The sequence below is a fragment of the Nomascus leucogenys genome, chromosome 7b (genome assembly GCF_006542625.1).
Source record: "Nomascus leucogenys isolate Asia chromosome 7b, Asia_NLE_v1, whole genome shotgun sequence".
Classification (NCBI taxonomy): Eukaryota; Metazoa; Chordata; class Mammalia; order Primates; family Hylobatidae; genus Nomascus; species Nomascus leucogenys.
The window spans coordinates 109,283,230-109,299,649 of record NC_044387.1 but is presented as its reverse complement, the minus strand read 5'-3'; the positions used below and the strand labels follow the sequence as shown (position 1 = coordinate 109,299,649).

The 16,420-nt window shown below is 38.0% G+C and overlaps 1 long non-coding RNA gene across 2 annotated transcripts in view; it reads left to right on the top strand.

Moving 5' to 3' along the window:
- LOC115836101 overlaps window positions 1-16,420 on the top strand; it is a 469,594-nt gene that overhangs the window by 230,050 nt on the left and 223,124 nt on the right. The window lies entirely within an intron of this gene.

Below are 16,420 nucleotides of genomic sequence, written 5' to 3'. Positions count from 1 at the left end.
TTGGTAAATGCTGTTCTTTTCCTACTGGGTAACTATTTAAAGTTATACTGACTGTGTCTTCTGGAGAAAATTCTGAAGCGTTTAGCTCTTTTCAAAAGATGCTATTGACTAAATCACAATGATTCTTTTACTTGGAAGATTTAAACTTTGGAATACACAGTTCATATTTGTGTTTGGGGTCAAGCAATCGTTTGCTTTCCCATAGCTTCTCAAAGAAATGTGTTCTTCTCAAGGAGAATCAGTGGCTTAAGCCAGATATACAAGGCAAATAGAAATATGCACAAGAAGCTCAGTACTTGAAAATTTTAAAATATTAAGTTGAAATTGTGGTTGAATTAGAAAATGTCTCTCTCCTTTTGCTGCTTTTCATGTCCCCTTTATTATTAGAACCAAGTCAGAACTATCTTGATGTAACCATGTAAGAAGAAGGCTTCTTCCAGATCTCTCTCTTCAAACATGTATTTAGTTATTTTACCATAAAGGTGTTAATTATATGTTTCTTGTAATTCAAAGGTAGAAAATGTGTACCTTCGCAAATTCCCTACAACATTTGAATAAAAATTAGCAACACTGAAGATCTTTGAGGGTTTTCATAATTTTTTAGCATTTATACTTTTGCCTTATTTGTGTATAAATATTTTCATTGTTGTAAGTCCAAGTCCTCTAATTGTTTTGAACCAAAAAATAGTTTGGCACGAAAGCCTTGAGATATAAACCCTTGGCTTCACAATCTATTTCTGTGACTCAATAAATAACTGAGTGAAGTTACAGCAAGTTAGTAGGGTTTCTAAAACCTGATTCCTTGTGTCTAAGTAGGGAACATGACACCTGCTACTCTTCATTTCAAAGACTCAAAATGAGGTCAGTACTGGATTTACAAACACAATGTTTATGCAGCTTTTCATTAAGTCCTGAGTATAACCAATGACATGAAATGGTACTCAGTTCACAAAATAACAATTCGTGCCAGCATTGGAGGAAGATCTGCTGTATTAAATAACTGAGGGTTAGTGTGGCAGAGTCGGGTGGGAAAGTTCCCTAGTGGATTCTCATCGTTATTTTTGTGTTTCTATTATTTTCACTTTATGTTTCACTTTATGCAATTCGGTTTGGAGCCTAACCGCTGAATGAGATGGTAGTCTAGGATGCTGGAATTTAAACTACATTGACTATAGGAAGTTGTATGTGAATGAGAAAGTGACATGAGAGGGCTTGGGAGCAGAGGGAGCAATGAGCTAAGTGGGCCCACTCAAGGGGAGAGGCATTGCAGTGCAGCTAGCTTGGGAGAAGAGCGCGGAGGCATATGCCAGGCTTGTAGGAAGGATGAGAGAAGAAAGGCACTGAAGGCACTGTAGGCACCGTGAGTAGAAAGAATCGCTCATGGAAATGCACCATGGTCTGAAAGGGTGGGTTCTATTTGGTGACAGGCGAATAATTTGGTGTGGCTGAACTCTACCCACATGAACAACGGGAAAAAGTGAAAAGAAGAAGTTGGAGCGAGATGGTAATGAACAACTTTTTTATGCTTGTCCAAGGAATTTCTAACATATACTATGAACAGTAAAAAAATGCTGCATACTATGAAGAAATACTAAGAAATATATATTTGGGGAATATTTTTGATAAAAAGAGACTAGAAAATGGTAAATGTTGGGAGTCAAGAATGTCTCTGATGAGAGAACGGAAGGAAATCCCACTGCTGAGACAGACAACTCGGGAAGATTTGAGAGAAGAGCCCCAGGGAGGAGGACTCTAATGGTTACCTTTGCTTCTGCCTTAATCCTTCCTAAACCTACACGTGAGAAAGTTGAGCAGGAAAGCAGGAGTCCTGACTAATCTCAAGGCTGATAAGAAGGATGGGGTGCAGGTGGGAAGCAGCTATCAGAGCTGGCTCCCCAAAGCCTGTTGTATATGAAAACTGCTATCTAACATGAAAGCTGTGGGGATAAAAGTTGCATGTAAGTAATAAGGTGCAATATTTGTGAGTTAAGTGAAGTTAAATCTAATTGTAGAAAAGACACAAAGAATTTACCTAATTTTATTTTTTTTTAAATTCAGAACAGTTATTTTCTCTGAACTTGATGAGGAGAAGATCAGCAAATTCCAAAACAGAGAATATAAGATCTCCAAGATCTTAGATGCGAGTCATGAATTAGGTTCTTCTGTCTTTGTAAAATCCATCTGGAAACATTGTGTATTATTCTAAATAACTTTTTCTCTCTTAATCTTCTACCCAGTTAGAAGAGAGGGAAACAGTAGAGGCTGCTTTACCCTATAACCAAGTATTTTGGGAGGTATAAAGGCATGACACACAGGCATTTTCACTTACGGATGTAAAAACTTTTTTCAACATTTCTGCTGCCACTTCTGCCTTTCTCATTAATATTTATGAATGTGTTAAGCTCTGAATATTGTCTTTCAATTTAGTGGGCTGGATTCCCATGCAACACTCCCTGTGCTAACTAATGCCCTCAAAGAGTAATACCAATAGATGTTAACACAACCAGAGTAGGTAAAAGTCAGAGGATGGACGACACTCAATTTAGCAAAAATGTATGGCACTAAAACTCTACCGTGTTGCTGGTGAGAGTGTAAAATGCTATACTTTAGAAACTATTCAGCCATTTCTTATAATGTTAAACATAGATCTAGCTCATGTCACAATTTCACTGCTATGTATTTACTCGAAAAATAAAAACATGTCAACACAGACATACACAAAAACTTGCACAAATATTTTGCTAGAATTTTTATTTACAATAGCCAGAAACTGAAACAACCCAGGTATTTCTCAGTAGAAGAATGGATATCAATATTTTTCAACAATAAAAGAGTACAAGCTGTGTTCTGTACAACAACACGAGTGAATTTTAAAAGTACTAAGTAAATGAAGCTAGATAAAAATGCATTGAATTTTATGGTTTTTACATCAAGTTCAAAAAAATGCAAAACTCATCTATAATGACAGAAATTAAATCAGTGTCTGCTTGTGAGAGGGCAAAAAGGAGACATAATGGAGATTTCTGAGAAAATGGAGATATCTTGTATATTTTTCGGGTATTTGTTACTTGATTGTGTAAATTGTCAAAATTTATTGAATTGAATATTTTGGTTCTTTGCATTTTACCATATAGAAATTTTACCAAAAGAAGATGATATAAAATCTGCCTCCAAGGCAAGAGTCAAAATAAACTCAAAACCATAAGAGCATAATTAGGCAGTGTTTATAGATATTTCAGCATGTTGTATACCCCTGGAACTTAACCCTCATATGCAGATATGAGTGGTTAATATGAAGCTGATGAACATTCATAAGGTAATTAATAAGTTTTAAAACCTTGGAATCTTGAAATAAAATGTGTAGCAATGTCTACCCACAAAAGTCAGGCCCTGAAAGTTACCCAAGATGAGGAAAGAGGATCTTTAAAGTAGGGAGGCTTGTTTTAAATAAAGGGATAGCCTGAAGAAAAACATATTTATGGGTAGAAAGGTCAAAATCAGAGTGATATCAAAAGGAAAGCAGGCTTGGAATGAAATAGATAATGAAGAAACATGTGGCATCCTTATGGAGCATGCATAAGCATCTCTGGCAGCTCATTTGTCAAGCTCAACTTTCACAAATTGTGTTTGATTAGAGTTTGGGGAGCAGAAATCTCAGAATACAGGATGGAGCCATTTGGGGCAATACTGTGCAGTTTTTAAAAAAATTTTTAATTGATACCTAATAGATAATCATATTTTCAGGATACATGTGATAAATTGATACATTCACATAATGTGTGAAGATGAAACCAGGGAAATTGGGGTATCCAGCACCTTAAATATTTGTCTTTTCTTTATGCGAGGAACATTCGAATTTTTCTCTTCTAGGTATTTTGAAAAGCGCAGTACACCATTGATATATTGCCACCCTGATCAAACTGCATGTTTGTACTTGTTAATCAGCCCTTTAACTCCCCTTCCCCACCACGCTTCCCAACCCCTGGTACCTACCAATCTACCCTCTATCTTCGTGAGATATACTTTCTTAGCTGCCACAAATGAATGAGAGCTTGTGATATTTGTTTTTCTATGCTTGGCTTACTTCACTTAACATAATGACCTGCAGTTCCTTCCATGTCGCTGCAAATGACAGATTTCACTCCGCTTTATGGCTGAATAACATTCCATTGTGTATATACATGACATTTTCTTTATTCTACTATTGCTGGGCACTTGGTTGATTCCCTATTTTGTCTATTGTGAATAGTGCAGCAATAAGCATGAGGGCGCAGATATCTCTTTGATTTACTGATGTCCTTTCTATTGGAAATGTACCCAGTAGTGAGATTGCTGGATCCTATGTTTACTTTCTGAGGAAGCTCCACACAGTTTTCCATAGTTGTAGTACTCACTCACATTCCTACCAGCAGTGTACGAGGGTTCCCCTTCTTCACATCCTCGCCCTATTTATTATTCCCTTTTAGATATGAGTCACTTTAACTGGGGTAAGATTATATGTCACTGTGGTTTTGATTTGCATTTCTCTGATGACTAATGATATTGAGCATTTTTTTGTATACATTTGGCTCTTTGTGTACCTTCTTTTGATAAATGTCTGTTCAGATCTTTATTGCCATTGATTTGTTAGAGCTCCTTGTATATTCTGGTTATTCATCCTTTGACAGATGGACAGCTTGCAAATATTTCTCCCATTCAACAGATTGTCTCTTCATTTTTGTGATTGTTTCCTTTGCTGCGCAAAAGCTTTTTACCTTCATGTGATCCCATTTGTCTATGTTTGCTTTGGTTGCCTGTGCTTCTGAGGTCTTACACAAAACTTATTTCCCAAACATTGGAGTGTTTCCCCAATGTTTTCTTCCAGTAGTTTCACAGTTTGAGGTCTTAGATTTACATCTTTAATCTATTTTGATTTAATTTTTGTATGGTGAGAGATAAGGGTCTACCTTCATTCTTCTGCATGTGCTTACCCAGTTTTTTCAACACAATTTACTGAAGAGACTGTCCTTTCCTATTGTATATTTTTTGGTGCCTTCGTCAAGAATGAGTTGATTGTTATGTAGGGATTTATATCTTGATTCTCTATCCCAGTCCATTAGTCTATGTGTTTGTTTTTATGACAGTGCTGTGCTTTTTTGGTTACTATAGCTCTGTAGTATAATTTGAAGTCAGGTAGTGACTATAGCTCTGTAGTATAATTTGAAGTCTGGTAAAGCCTCCAGCTTTGTTCTTTCTGCTCAGGATTGCTTTTGCTATTCAGGGTCTTATGGTTGCATATAAATTTTAGGATTATTTTTTCTTTTCTGAGAAGAAAGTCATTGGTATTTTGATAGAGACTGCATTGAATCTGTAAATTGCTTTGGGTAGTATTGACACTTTAAAAATATTAATCCATGAGCATGGAATATCTTTACACGTTTTTGTGTCCTTGTCAATTTTTTTCATCAGTGTTTTATAGTTTTCCCTATGTAGATCTTTCACATTTTTGGTTAAATAAATTCCTGAGTATTTGGTATTATTTGTAGCCATTGTAAGTGGGATTGCTTTCCTGATTTCTTTTTTAGATTGTTCCCTGTTTCCAAATATAAATGCTACTGATTTTTATATGTTGACTTTGTATCCTGCAACTTTACAGAATTTGTTTATTAGTTCTAACAGTCCTTGGGTGGAGTCTAGTTTTTTCCAAGTATAAAATCATCTTGACTGTGAACAAGGCTAATTTGACTTTTCCTTTCCAATTTGAGCGATATTTACTTCTTTCTCTTGCTACTCTGTCCAGGGCTTCTAGTATTATGTTTAATAAAAGTAGTGAAAGTGGGCATCTCTGTTTTGTTCCAGATCTTAGAGGAAAGCCTTTCAGTTTTTCCCTGTTCAATATTATGATAGCTGTGGGTTTATCATATATGGCCTTTATTATTTTGAGGTTTGTTTTTTCTATGCTCAGTGTGTTGAAGGTTTTTATCATAAAGACATATTGAATTATATCGAATGGTTTGTCAGCATTGATTGAAATTATCATACATTTTTTATTATTGGTTCTGTTAATGCGATCTATCACATTTATTGATTTGTGTATGTTGAAACATCCTTGCATCCTTGCAATGAATCTCACTTGATCATAGTGAATGATCTTTACAATGTGTTGTTGAATTTGTTTGCTAGTATTTTGTTGAAATTTTATGTATCTATGTTCATTAGAGGTATTGGCCTATAGTTTCCTTTTTTTGTTGTGTCTTTGTATGTTTTGTTGTGTATCACAATAATGCTGGCATCTTAGAATTAGTTTGGAAGTATACCTTCCTTTTTATTTTTTTTGAAGAGTTTGAAAAGATGTGGTAATAATTCTTATTTAAATGTTTGGTAGAATTTAGCAGTGAAACTATCAGTTCCTGGGCTTTACTTTGATAGAAGATATTTTAGTACAACTTCAATCTTATTAATCATTATTGGGTAGTTCAGATTTTCTATATCTTCATGGTTCAATCTTGGTAAGTTGTACGTGTCCAAGAATTTATTTGTGTCTTCTAGATTTTCTAATTAATTGGTGTATATTTCTAATTATTGGTGTGTATTGTTCATAAGAGCTTCTATTGATTAGTCATATTTCTGTGGTCTCAGTTATGTTTTTTGTTTCTGATTTATTTATTTATTTGGGTCTTCTCTTTTTTCTTAGTCTAGCTAACAGTTTATTGATTTTGTTTATCTTTTCAAAAAAATAACTTTTTGTTTTATCAGTCTTCTGTATTTTTTCATTAGTCTCAATTTCACTTATTTCTGCTCTTTATTATTTCTTTCATTCTACTAATTTTAGATTTGGCTTGTTTCTGCATTTCTAATTCTTTGAGTTGTATCATTAGATGTTTACCTAAAATCTTTCTACATTTTTGAATGTAGGCATTTATTTTGTACTGCTCTGCTTTATCCCAAAGATTTTGGTATGTTGTATTTCTATTTTCATTTGTTTCAATAAAGTTTTTAATTCATTTCTTAATTTCTTCATTGACCCATTGGTTATTCAGGAACACATTGTTTAATTTCTATGTGTTTGTGTAATTTCCAGAGTTCCTCTTATTATTGATTTCTGGTTTTATTCCATGGTGATCAGAAATGATACTTGATATGATTTATACTTTCATGAATTTGTTGAGACATGTTTGTGGCCTAAGATATGGTCTATTCTGGAGAATGTTCCATGTTCTAATGAAAAGTATATGTATGCAGCAGCTGTTAGGTAAAATGTTCTGTAGGTGTGAGTTAGCCTATTTAGTCTAGTGTGTAATTTAACTCCGATGTTTCTTTTTTTTTTTTATTATACTTTAGGTTTTAGGGTACATGTGCACAATGTGCAGGTTTGTTACATATGTATCCATGTGCCATGTTGATTTCCTGCACCCATTAACTCGTCATTTAGCATTAGGTATATCTCCTAATGCTGTCCCTCTCCCCTCCCCTAACCCCACAACAGTCCCCAGAGTGTGATGTTCCCCTTCCTGTGTCCATGAGTTCTCATTGTTCAATTCCCACCTATGAGTGAGAACATGCGGTGTTTGGTTTTTTGTCCTTGTGATAGTTTACTGAGAATGATGGTTTCCAGTTTCATCCATGTCCCTACAAAGGACATGAACTCATCATTTTTTATGGCTGCATAGTATTCCATGGTGTATATGTGCCACATTTTCTTAATCCAGTCTATCGTTGTTGGACATTTGGGTTGGTTCCAACTCTTTGCTATTGTGAATAGTGCCACAATAAACATACGTGTGCATGTGTCTTTATAGCAGCATGATTTATAGTCCTTTCGGTATATACCCAGTAATGGGATGGCTGGGTCAAATGGTATTTCTAGTTCTAGATCCCTGAGGAATCGCCACACTGACTTCCACAATGGCTGAACTAGTTTACAGTCCCACCAACAGTGTAAAAGTGTTCCTATTTCTCCACATCCTCTCCAGCACCTGTTGTTTCCTGATTTTTTAATGATGGCCATTCTAACTGGTGTGAGATGGTATCTCACTGTGGTTTTGATTTGCATTTCTCTGATGGCCAGTGATGATGAGCATTTCTTCATGTGTTTTTTGGCTGCATAAATGTCTTCTTTTGAGAACTGTCTGTTCATATCCTTTGCCCACTTTTTGATGGGGTTGTTTGTTTTTTTCTTGTAAATTTGTTTGAGTTCATTGTAGATTCTCGATATTAGCCCTTTGTCAGATGAGTAGGTTGCAAAAATTTTCTCCCATTTTGTAGGTTGCCTGTTCACTCTGATGGTAGTTTCTTTTGCTGTGCAGAAGCTCTTTAGTTTAATTAGATCCCATTTGTCAATTTTGGCTTTTGTTGCCATTGCTTTTGGTGTTTTAGACATGAAGTCCTAGCCCACGCCTATGTCCTGAATGGTATTGCCTAGGTTTTCTTTAGGATTTTAATGGTTTTAGGTCGAACATTTAAGTCTTTAATCCATCTTGAATTAATTTTTGTATAAGGTGTAAGGAAGGGATCCAGTTTCAGCTTTCTACATATGGCTAGCCAGTTTTCCCAGCACCATTTATTAAATAGGGAATCCTTTCCCCATTTCTTGTTTTTGTCAGGTTTGTCAAAGATCAGATAGTTGTAGATATGCGGCATCATTTCCGAGGGCTCTGTTCTGTTCCATTGATCTATGTCTCTGTTGTGGTACCAGTACCATGCTGTTTTGGTTACTGTAGCCTTGTAGTATAGTTTGAAGTCAGGTAGCGTGATGCCTCCAGCTTTGTTCTTTTGGCTTAGGATTGACTTGGCGATGCGGGCTCTTTTTTGCTTCCATATGAACTTTAAAGTAGTTTTTTCCAATTCTGTGAAGAAAGTCATTGGTAGCTTGATGGGGATGGCATTGAATCTATAAATTACCTTGGGCAGTATGGCCATTTTCACGATATTGATTCTTCCAACCCATGAGCATGGAATGTTCTTCCATTTGTTTGTATCCTCTTTTATTTCATTGAGCAGTGGTTTGTAGTTCTCCTTGAAGAGGTCCTTCACATCCCTTGTAAGTTGGATTCCTAGGTATTTTTTTCTCTTTGAAGCAATTGTGAATGGGAGTTCACTCATGATTTGGCTCTCTGTTTGTCTGTGATTGGTGTACAAGAATGCTTGTGATTTTTGTACATTGATTTTGTATCCTGAGACTTTGCTGAAGTTGCTAATCAGCTTAAGGAGATTTTGGGCTGAGACAATGGGGTTTTCTAGATATACAATCATGTCATCTGCAAACAGGGACAATTTGACTTCCTCTTTTCCTAATTGAATTCCCCCTTATTTCCTTCTCCTGCCTGATTGCTCTGGCCAGAACTTCCAGCACTATGTTGAATAGGAGCGGTGAGAGAGGGCATCCCTGTCTTGTGCCAGTTTTCAGAGGGAATGATTCCAGTTTTTGCCCATTCAGTATGATATTGGCTGTGGGTTTGTCATAGATAGCTCTTATTATTTTGAGATACGTCCCATCAATACCTAATTTATTGAGAGTTTTTAGCATGAAGAGTTGTTGAATTTTGTCAAAGGCCTTTTCTGCATCTATTGAGATAATCATGTGGTTTTTGTCTTTGGTTCTGTTTATATGCTGGATTACATTTATTGATTTGCGTATGTTGAACCAGCCTTGCATCCCAGGGATGAAGCCCACTTGATTATGGCGGATAAGCTTTTTGATGTGCTGCTGGATTCGGTTTGCCAGTATTTTATTGAGGATTTTTGCATCAATGTTCATCAAGGATATTGGTCTGAAATTCTCTTTTTTGGTTATGTCTCTGCCAGGCTTTGGTATCAGGACGATGCTGGCTTCATAAAATGTGTTAGGGAGGATTCCCTCTTTTTCTATCGATTGGAATAGTTTCAGAAGGAATGGTACCAGTTCCTCCTTGTACCTCTGGTAGCATTTGGCTGTGAATCCATCAGGTCCTGGACTCGTTTTGGTTGGTAAGCTATTGATTATTGCCACAATTTCAGAACCTGTTATTGGTCTATTCAGAGATTCAACTTCTTCCTGGTTTAGTCTTGGGAGGGTGTATGTGTCGAGGAATTTATCCATTTCTTCTAGATTTTCTAGTTTATTTGCGTAGAGGTGTTTGTAGTATTCTCTGATGGTAGATTGTATTTCTGTGGGATCAGTGGTGATATCCCCTTTTTCATTTTTTATTGCATCTATTTGATTCTTCTCTCTTTTCTTCTTTATTAGTCTTGCTAGCGGTCTATCAATTTTGTTGATCTTTTCAAAAAACCAGCTCCTGGATTCATTAATTTTTTGAAGGGTTTTTTGTGTCTCTATTTCCTTCAGTTCTGCTCTGATTTTAGTTATTTCTAGCCTTCTGCCAGCTTTTGAATGTGTTTGCTCTTGCTTTTCTAGTTCTTTTAATTGTGATGTTAGGGTGTCAATTTTGGATCTTTCCTGCTTTCTCTTGTGGGCATTTAGTGCTATAAATTTCCCTCTACACACTGCTTTGAACGTGTCCCAGAGATTCTGGTATGTTGTGTGTTTGTTCTTGTTGGTTTCAAAGAACATCTTTATTTCTGCCTTCATTTCATTATGTACCCAATAGTCATTCAGGAGCAGGTTGTTCAGTTTCCATGTAGTTGAGCGGTTTTGAGTGAGTTTCTTAATCCTGAGTTCTAGTTTGATTGCACTGTGGTCTGAGAGACAGTTTGTTATAATTTCTGTCCTTTTACATTTGCTGAGGAGAGCTTTACTTCCAACTATGTGGTCAATTTTGGAATAGGTGTGGTGTGGTGCTGGAAAAAAATGTATATTCTGTTGATTTGGGGTGGAGAGTTCTGTAGATGTCTATTAGGTCCACTTTGTGCAGAGCTGAGTTCAATTCCTGGATATCCTTGTTAACTTTCTGTCTCATTGATCTGTCTAATGTTGACAGTGGGGTGTTAAAATCTCCCATTATTATTGTGTGGGAGTTTAAGTCCCTTTGTAGGTCACTCAGGACTTGCTTTATGAATCTGGGTGCTCCTGTGTTGGGTGCATATATATTTAGGATAGTTAGCTCTTCTTGTTGAATTGATCCCTTTACCATTATGTAATGGCCTTCTTTGTCTCTTTTGATCTTTGTTGGTTTAAAGTCTATTTTATCAGAGACTAGGATTGCAACCCCTGCCTTTTTTTGTTTTCCATTTGCTTGATAGATCTTCCTCCATCCCTTTATTCTGAGTCTATGTGTGTCTCTGCACGTGAGATGGGTTTCCTGAATACAGCACACTGATGGGTCCTGACTCCTTATCCAGTTTGCCAGTCTGTGTCTTTTAATTGGAGCATTTAGCCCATTTATATTTAACGTTACTATTGTTATGTGTGAATCTGATCCTGTCATTATGATGTTAGTTGGTTATTTTGCTCGTTAGTTGATGCAGTTTCTTCCTAGCCTTGATGGTCTTTACAATTCGGCATGTTTTTGCAGTGGCTGGTACTGGTTGTTCCTTTCCATGTTTAGTGCTTCCTTCAGGAGCTCTTTTAGGGCAGGCCTGGTGGTGACAAAATCACTCAGCGTTTGCTTGTCTGTAAAGTATTTTATTTCTCCTTCACTTATGAAGCTTAGTTTGGCTGGATATGAAATTCTGGGTTGAAAATTCTTTTCTTTAAGAATGTTGAATATTGGCCCCCACTCTCTTCTGGCTTGTAGAGTTTCTGCTGAGAGATCAGCTGTTAGTCTGATGGGCTTCCCTTTGTGGGTAACCCGACCTTTCTCTCTGGCTGCCCTTAACATTTTTTCCTTCATTTCAACTTTGGTGAATCTGACAATTATGTGTCTTGGAGTTGCTCTTCTCGAGGAGTATCTTTGTGACGTTCTCTGTATCTCCTGAATCTGAATGTTGGCCTGCCTTGCTAGATTGGGGAAGTTCTCCTGGATAATATCTTGCAGAGTGTTTTCCAACTTGGTTCCATTCTCCCTGTCATTTTCAGGTACACCAATCAGACGTAGGTTTGGTCTTTTCACATAGTCCCAAATTTCTTGGAGGCTTTGTTCATTTCTTTTTATTCTTTTTTCTCTAAACTTCCCTTCTCACTTCATTTCATTCATTTCATCTTCCATCAGTGATACCCTTTCTTCCAGTTGATCGCATCTGCTACTGAGGCTTCTGCAATCTTCGTGTAGTTCTCGAAACTTGGCTTTCAGCTCCATCAGCTCCTTTAAGCCCTTCTCTCCATTGGTTATTCTAGTTATCCATTCTTCTAATTTTTTTTCAAAGTTTTTAACTTCCTTGCTATTGTTTTGAATTTCCTCTCGTAGCTCAGAGTAGTTTGATCGTCTGAAGCCTTCTTCTCTCAACTCGTCAAAGTCATCCTCCATCCAGCTTTGTTCCGTTGCTGGTGCGGAACTGCGTTCCTTTGGAGGAGGAGAGGTGCTGTGCTTTTTAGAGTTTCCAGTTTTTCTGCTCTGTTTTTTCCCCATCTTTGTGGTTTTATCTACTTTTGGTCTTTGATGATGGTGATGTACAGATGGGTTTTTGGTGTGGATGTCCTTTCTGTTTGTTAGTTTTCCTTCTACCAGACAGGACCCTCAGCTGCAGGTCTGTTGGAGTTTACTAGAGGTCCATTCCAGACCCTGTTTGGCTGGGTGTCAGCAGCGGTGGCTGCAGAACAGCAGATTTTCGTGAGACCACAAATTCAGCTGTCTGATAGTTCCTCTGGAAGTTTTGTCTCAGAGGAGTACCCAGCCGAGTGAGGTGTCAGTCTTTCCCTACTGGGGGAGTGCCTCCCAGTTAGGCTGCTCAGGGGTGAGGGACCCACTTTAGGAGGCAGTCTGTCCGTTCTCAGATCTCCAGCTGCGTGCTGGGAGAACCACTACTCTCTTCAAAGCTGTCAGTCAGACAGGGACATTTAAGTCTATGGAGGTTCCTGCTGACTTTTTGTTTGTCTGTGCCCTGCCCCCAGAGGTGGAGCCTACAGAGGCAGGCGGGCCTCCTTGAGCTGTGGTGGGCTCCACCCAGTTCGAGCTTCCTAGCTGCTTTGTTTACCTAAGCAAGCCTGGGCAATGGCGGGCGCCCCTCCCCCAGCCTCGCTGCCGCCTTGCAGCTTGATCTCAGACTGCTGTGCTAGCAATCAGCGAGACTCCGTGGGCATAGGACCCTCCGAGCCAGGTGCAGGACACAATCTCCTAGTGTGCCGTTTTCCAGACCCATTGGAAAAGCGCAGTATTAGGGTGGGACTGACCCGATATTCCAGGTGCCGTCTGTTACCCCTTTCTTTGACTAGGAAAGGGAACTCCCTGACCCCTTGCGCTTCCCGAGTGAGGCAATGCCTCGCCCTGCTTCGGCTCGCGCACAGTGCGCTTCACCGACTGTCCTGCACCCACTGTTTGGCACTCCCTAGTGAGATGAAACCGGTACCTCAAACAGAAATGCAGAAATCACCCGTCTTCTGTGTCGCTCAGGCTGGGAGCTGGAGACCGGCGCTGTTCCTATTCGGCCATCTTGGCTCCACCCCCCGCGTGGTCTAACTCCGATGTTTCTTTGTTGGTCTTCTGTCTAGAGGATCTGTCTATCACTAAGAAGCAGGCATTAAAGTTCCCCACTATTATTATATTGCAGTCTGTCTCTCCGCTTAGATCTATTACTATTTGCTTTATATACCTCGGTGTTCTGTGTTGGGTGCATAGATATCTAGAATTGTTATATCCTCTTGCTGAATTGTCGCCTTTATTTTTGTATAGTGACTTTCTTTGTCTATTTTTATAGTCTTTGACATATTGCTATTTTATCAGATAAAAGTATTGTTACTTCTGCTCTTTTTTTATTTCAACTTGCATGGAATATCTGTTTCCATCCCTTTACTTTTCGGTCTATGTGTGTCTTTATAAGTGAGTTTTTTTTTGTTTTTTTTTTTTTTTTTTTTTAGGAACATGGTCTTGTTTTGTCACCTAGCTGGAGTGCAGTGGCATGATCAGGTGAGGCAGATCTCTTGTAAGTTACATAGTTTGGTCTTGTTGATTTATTCATTCAGACACTGTTTTTTTTTAACTGGAGAATTGAGTCCATTTACATTCAGTGTAATTATTGATACATAAGGACTTACTACTGCTTGGTTTTTGGGGGGTTTTTTGCTTGTTTTCTGGTTGTTTTCTAGCTCCTCTCTTCCTTTCTCTCTTTCTTATCATCTTCCTTTGCAATTGAGTGATTTTCTCTGGTAGTACATTTTAATCCATTGCTTTTTATTTTTAGTGTATCTATCACAGGTTTTTGCATTGTGGTTGTCATGAAGCTCACATCAAATATCTTACAATAAGTTATTTTAAAGAGATGGCAGCTTATCTTAGATTGCAATAGAAAGTATAGACTCAAAAAAATACTGAAGAAAAAATTTCTACACTTTAACTTAACCCTCCCTATGTTTTAACTTTTTGTTGTTATCTCAATTTAGCTATTTTTTGTTGCCTGTCTCTTAACAGGTTGCTGTAGCTATTACTGGTTTTGATAGATTTATCTTTTGGACTTTATATTAGAATTATGAGTGGATTTCACATGTCAGTTACAGTGTTTGAGTATCCTGAGTTTGTCTATGCACTTTTACAGTTCATTTGATACATTCAAATGCTTCTTTTTGCACATTGGTGTTTTTGTTTTTGTTTTGTGTTAGATGGAAGACCTTGCTTTTAACACTTGTAAGATTTTGTTTGTTTAGGAAAGACCTGCTCCTTCATACTTGAAGAATACTTTGCTGGATAAACAATTCTTGATTGCCATTTTTTTCTTCCACATTTTGAAAATGTCATCTCATGTACTCCTGGCCTTTACAGTTTCTGTTGAGACATCTTTTTCCAGATGAATTTGAGTTCCTTTATATTTTATCTGTTTCTTTTCTTTCACTACTTTTAGGATTGTCTCTTTGCTCTTGACGTTTAAGAGCCTGATTACATGCCTTGTGGTAGTCTTATTTGGGTCAAACCTGTTTGGTGTTCTCAGACCTTCATGTACCCGAGTAGCTGTATCTTTCTCAAGTTTTGGAACGTTTTCTGTGGTTATTTCTTTGAGTAAGCTTTCTATTCCTTGTTCTTGCTCAGCTTCCTGTTGATTTCCAGTAATTTTTAGAGTTAGTCTTTTGAAGTTATTTTCTATAACTTGTTCATGACTTTTGTTCCTTTTTTTTCCCCCTTCTGACTGTGTATTTTCAAATAGCCTGTCTTAGGCTCACTGACTCTTTTCTCTTCTTGAGTCATTCTGCTGTTGAGAGCCTCTAATAAATTTTTCAGTTTAGTAAATGAATTTCTCAGTTCCAGGATTCTGAATTTACATCTATGTCTTTGTATTGACGGATCAGTTATTTTTTTCCAGTCTTCTCTACCTGGCTTGTTTTGATTTTTATTGGAGATGTTTGCTTAGAGATTCCTTATAATTTATCTGTTGAATTTCTTTCTTTTTTATTTTCTGCTAGGTTGCTGCCTCTTTATAGGTACTAGAGAGTGCCATAGGCCCAGGTTTGCCTTGACTCTAGTAAGTGATTAGAGTGCTGCCCATTCTGAATTGAGGAGGTCATAAAGGGGCTATCCCAGCAGTGTGGTGGGAAGGCTGGCTAGGGGTTCATGCCCAGGGGAACTGTGGAACATACCTCCCACAGTGTGGTGCTGGTGAGCAGCTGCTCTGATTTGGTGCCTTCTCTGCCCAAGTTACAGCGCAGAGTTTCCAAGGCTGGGATGACAGTCCCATCTTCCCCACTTTGTCTTTGGTTGCCCTCAGGGATGTTTCTCCTTCAGGCACTCCCAATGCTTCCTATGGGTTGAGGCAGGAATAGGTCTCCTGCTAGGAAAACCAAGATGGATGGGAAGCTGGTTGTTTACCTCTATCTCACTTTTTCCTGTGTAGAAAATATGAGTCTGGGAAAATTTTTCTCTTACATGGTGTTGTACAGATTAGGGGGAGAAATGTCACAGATATGAAAGCCCAGTTCTCTCACCACCTGCTCAGAGCTTTTTACTTCTCTATGGACCTGGGAACTGTTTCACCCTCATACTTGCATTCTATGCTATTACTGTTTTTAATCATGACACTGTCTATTTGCTTTTGGTTTTCTGATGAGGGGAGTGACACCAATGTGTTTCCATACTTCCATTCTGGAACCGGTCAATATTGTGTAGTTTCTTGTAGCACAGTTCAACACTGCACCCAGAGTCCTCACCAGCTCGATGGGGGCTCCTTAGACTCTTCGTGGTCACCTGGCTCTTCTCTGTGCTATGCCCAAAGTTTCTCATTTATCTAGAAGTGTCAATTGAAAAACTACTCAAAATCAACATAAGAAAGGACTAGGAATCAGATGACAACTGGATTTTGTTTTTCTGGCCACTTACAAGAAACCAGTAGCCACTGCCTGGGATGCAGCATTGAAAATGGATGTGAAGTCTTTTGTAAGCTCAAGAAAACAGAATATGATGACTGATTAGCAATGAAAGGGCCAGGG